Raw genomic sequence first — 5,085 nt, forward strand, 5'->3', positions numbered from 1 at the left:
GCAAATTTCAAAAATGTTCTAATTGATTTTCAGAGTTTTCTGAAATTCCTTAAATTCAGCGTGAATTCAATACATTGTAATAATAATATGTCTGTGCTTTGTGGTGTGTCCCACAGCAAACACCAAACCATCAACAGAAAGTCACAACCACCATGAACAGGATAATAGCATTATTTAGCAGGAGGTCAAACATTTTTGATGCATAGGAATATCAAATGCAGAAAATCTATTATATAATGCATGAATACATAGCTAGCAATATATGCTTACAAATGCTTTATAACATCTATACAAAGTAAAAATGGTGAGGTTTAGCTGTAAGTTAATACTGACGTAACGTAATATTCCCTTATAATGCCCTATGAACACTGTTGTGCGTTTAGCCATTACTGTCATTTTGAGATTTTAAAGCACACTTTTTAGAGTTTTGTTTAGTCTGGCCCAGTGTTTCAGGGCCAAGTGCTTATACTCAGGAACAGTGAACCCAACTAAAAAGGTGTCTTGGATATCCAATTGTAAATGTAAATCCAATGTAAATTTGGTAGCCAGGGGTCCAGACCGCTCAATGCCCTTATGCGTTCAGACTGAAGACAAATTTTCACACATTATTAGCGTATTACAGCAGATATTGAATGCTTGATTGCTTGACGGACTTTACCCGTCTTTATTCACCAACAGCAAATTTGGCCACAATGGGTAGTCCATTATGTGTCTTTGAGTAAGATGGGTAGACTATGAATGAGAGGTGAAACTGAGTATAACAGTGTTTTGTGCATTCAGGTAGAAAAGCGCAATTTAAATGCAGTCCGTTTACCATTTAATTATTGTGAATATGTTAGCTGTAATTATCACTGTACTAGCTAGCAGTATACTAGCATGCTACAGCTAACTATTGTGTTTTTATAGACCTTTTTAGAGGCTTTTCTGCTTGTTTCAATATACTCATGAATTGAAGTAAAAAAGCCTCATCATAAGCACAAAGCTTCTGTTAAGGTTGAGACTTTTTCAACTCGTGCAGGTACCTATTCACCTGAGTGTGCTCCTCCAGACAGGTCACATTTGTATACACTACATAAACCATGCCTCCTTAGTTTCCTAAACCTCAGCTACATCCACTAACCTTTCCTAAAGTGTTATCCCTCTTGTCACGTCAGGTCTTCTTACTGCTAATTTGAATTTCAATAATGCCTGTTATTTGATCATGGTCTTCATCTAGTAACTTTAATTATGACAATACACAGCACATTTTAAAACAAAGTTGCAAAGCTTTACATAGTAGTACCAGTAAAACATTTCAGAACTGCAATGAAATAAAATAAAATGTACAATTATATTTGCAGTAGATAAAATAGTGGGACCAACACTGTTAAAAACGTACTTGAAATCTTGCAGGCATCATACCTAAAGGACCTGAGGTAGGCTTTAGTTTGTTTATTGTGCACAGTGAATGTGCCTCAAAATAACTGAGCATTATGGATTTCATTGATTTTGTTTCAGCTTCTTTTACTTATTGACAACTGGACATTAGTTCTTTCAACAGTCTTTTTTCCATTACCGTTCAGCTTGTCTGCATTTTCTCATTATTGTTCTCGCTCTAGGTATCATTGTAACAGAAATGCCATAGGGAGATCGTATATGACAGGATACTTTTCACTAGTATGTTAACAGACAGGCAGAAAGGTCCTAATTTCCTTGGATGAAAATAACCTCAAGTAATTATTTTAATGTTTTTTGTTGTTGTTGTTGTTTTTTGAAGTAGCCATACATTTTTCAGTCAAAACATATACATTATGGTCCTATCATTACATTTATTAAGCACCATTACTACTATGTAATACTTAGTCTGTAAAGGCCATGTCATAAAGATTATAATGCATGTATCTGGGTACATAATCTATTATGGGTCGAACTTTGTTTTAATGTAACATTGTTCATGTTTTCTATGTAATTTGTAACTGATTGCCATCATAAGTGTATGTGATATCTGTATCAAATAGACTGCAGTATACACCTGTTGCCTTCATAATGCAAACTGTTAAATGACTCATAAAGAATGCACTGGAAATGACAAAAAAGAATGTCAGGAATGTAGAGGTTGATTTAAGTATGTATCTAAAAGCACATTTTAGTACATATATGTTTTCAATGTAAACTACGTGGAAGTGTAATTTTGAAAATTCTGATCAATACATTTTTCTGATTTCAAATGTTTTGTTTCTGTGTTTTGAGACTCTTGTTCAGCATTATGAGTTACCTCATATTTCCCACAAGACAAATTTATCCTTTTCAGATTACACTAAAAAATCACTCCCATCACATTATCTATCAGTGTTTAAGGCCTCAGAATTGAATTCAGTGATTTATGGTTTTCAAAAGAGTAATATTAACAATTTACAATTTCATAGTGTTTTTTTTAAACTGCTAATGTTGCAAAAACTCTTTTGAATTATGGACTGCTGGTGCATTAAATGAAAAGATTCTGTTTTAAATGATTAGTGGTTGTCATTCAGTTTCAGTTTTCCTTTGATTTTAGGTCATCTATACTGCTAGATCACAACAAAGGCAAAAGCATTTGCCATGGGCTTGAAATGATTGAAATGACAACCACTTCAAAAATCAAAATCAAAATCCCCTTTAAAGTATATTTAAAAAGCAGTCATACACGCTGGCTTAATGAGATGTTTTTTTCGAGGTCCAGAGTATAGGATTTAGTAGATTGAAACCCACTTGCTTCCCACAAAGGCCTTTACACATTGCAAAAAGAGAAACAATAGATTCATCCAAATGTTCAATTTTATTTTTACATTACAGAGCTGAACAGAAATGTGTAGAGATTTGACATAAAATAATAGGGTAAATAAAGCTTTTATTAATGATTCTAATTATTGGTAACAACTATGTTTACCCTACTATTGCATGTCAAAAATGGCTGCTGTGAAAAAGGTCTGTTGTGATATTGATTTGGCTGGTTAGTCTTACTTCAGGGCAAAACAATTAATCAAAAACATTCCACATTCTGGCTGGCATACACAGAATACTAGCTACTGACTATTACAGGAATGCTCATGAACCCATCAAGGATAAAACAGTTAGGCAGTTGAAGGGGATGTCGGCAGGGGCTTTTGGTCATGTGGGTCTCAACCTTGGCTGACCCGAGGTCCCTGGGCGAGTATCACAATTTTAAAATGTGTGTGTAAATATATCTGAGGGAATATGATAGCATAATGTGAAGTAAATAGGAAATGTTATGAATCTGTGTTCAGCTTTGATTCACATTTTGGTTAATAAACAGATACCAGTGTACACTGGGAACAATATAGATTTTATAAACTGATCCGTTCAAATAGTAACTGACAAAAACTGGCTTTGGTTTGACTTGTAAATTGTGTGGTGGTTTGTTGCTACACCAATGTGGAAAACAACTCTTTTGGACAGGGCTGCTCTGACAAACATTGCAAGGGGAGCCGCCAATGAAAATCTATATCTGAGTGACCTGATGGTAAACAGTGTTAGAAATCCAGTGGAGGAACAGGAGCAGGGAATTAATTTGGCAAATTGGCTCATAAATGGCACCATGCAAAGAAGATATTAAAATTATTAGTAATATGCCTTTGTAGGGGGTCACTTCTGTGTAATAAAGTATAAAGTTATATTTTAGAGCTGAAGTGTTCCCAATCATGACCTGCATAAACCATACAGTGATCCCTGCTGACTGAGAACAGATGAAGAAAAGGAGGGAGGAGGTTCACAGTTGGTCTGTCTCTCAGTTGGACTGCTACTGCCATCCTATGGATTCTTTTTCAATAACAACCTTAATATAAAACAAAAATCTCTGTTCAGACTTGGCCTGATGTTTTCTAACAAAGCTCATTGTCTTAGTAGGATTAAGGAAGTCTAATAGTTCGACTCCATCGCAAACTGAATAAATACCTTCTGTGATGAGCAGCAAAATATGTTATATCCTTGTACTGCTCTGCTTAAGCAGCCAGTCACATTCCATTAATTTCTTAAATGATGATCAGGAAATTGTATCTTAGCCAAGCAGCAACCTCTGTGGCTGTAGTAATAAAAACTGCACTTGAGGCTGGCTACAGAAGTGAGTTAATCTCCATAGGGCATCATTTTTTTAGCTAATTTCCACATTTACAACTGTACAGGGAGTGAATTTTTATATCACTCACCCATTTATATTATATTGAGTCTAACAGACCACGCTTAACTAGAAGCGTGGTCTCGGCCGCCATTCTTTCTCCTTCACATTTGGAAGGGGATGGTAAAGCAAAGGAGTTGCTATCTGCACTTACAACACTAGATGCCACTAAATTCTGAAGACTGAACCTTTAATGAACCCTTACTTCCTCATCATAACAATTGTCGTCTAGGAGGCGCTAACTTACATCCTGGTAGAATAAGCCTGGAAGGGAGAATAATCTAGGTCAATCATTTTCTCATTACCTGACTCCGTTTTTGGTTTGTACAGAGTCCCTAAAGTCCTGTAAGGTGATATTATGTATCTTGTGCACAAAAGTTATTGTGCAGCAGTGCAAACGTTCAGGTTTCTGCAAATCTTATTTGTAGCAAAAACCTACTTTTGGCATACATGTTTAACTCTTTAATAACAGATTTCTATGGGTCATTTGTCTGGAGTATACATAGGTCTTCTATACCTATCTACCCATTTTAATGTGAAAAATTATACATATTATAGCTTTAACTTGTGCAAACAAGATAAAAATGTATCACCTTTTTCAATTTTATGGGTTGTGTATGTTTGGAATTGGAGGCTTATTTGGTGATTTTGAGATAAATACTGTTTGTATTCTCAGAACATTAAGTTTTTTTTTTACATTTGGTTGTATACATTTCTCAATACTGAGTTCACCTCTTCCTATGTTCATATACTTTATGGTAGTACAATCCATGTAGTGAAGCATGTCAAAAATGATAGATATTGTAAGTAGGGATGATATTCACAAAAAAATGTAATATCGGGAATTATCGGTATCGGGTTTTTATAACCGATGTTTGTTCTGTAGGCTTCAGCATTTCCGAGCCTGCATGAACGCAGCATGGGACGTTTACCGG

General features: G+C 35.2%; 1 protein-coding gene across 1 annotated transcript in view; it reads left to right on the top strand.

Moving 5' to 3' along the window:
• Window positions 1-2,207, top strand: part of LOC118334966 (epidermal retinol dehydrogenase 2-like) — a gene marked incomplete at its 5' end in the record, with an annotated part of 13,178 nt that extends 10,971 nt beyond the window's left edge. Inside the window, 1 exon segment of the mRNA XM_035671074.1 lies at window positions 1-2,207.
• Between the last annotated feature and the right edge of the window lie 2,878 nt (window positions 2,208-5,085).

Source organism: Morone saxatilis, unplaced genomic scaffold (assembly GCF_004916995.1).
Source record: "Morone saxatilis isolate NCDOM2014 unplaced genomic scaffold, NCSU_SB_2.0 Contig23, whole genome shotgun sequence".
Classification (NCBI taxonomy): domain Eukaryota; kingdom Metazoa; phylum Chordata; class Actinopteri; family Moronidae; genus Morone; species Morone saxatilis.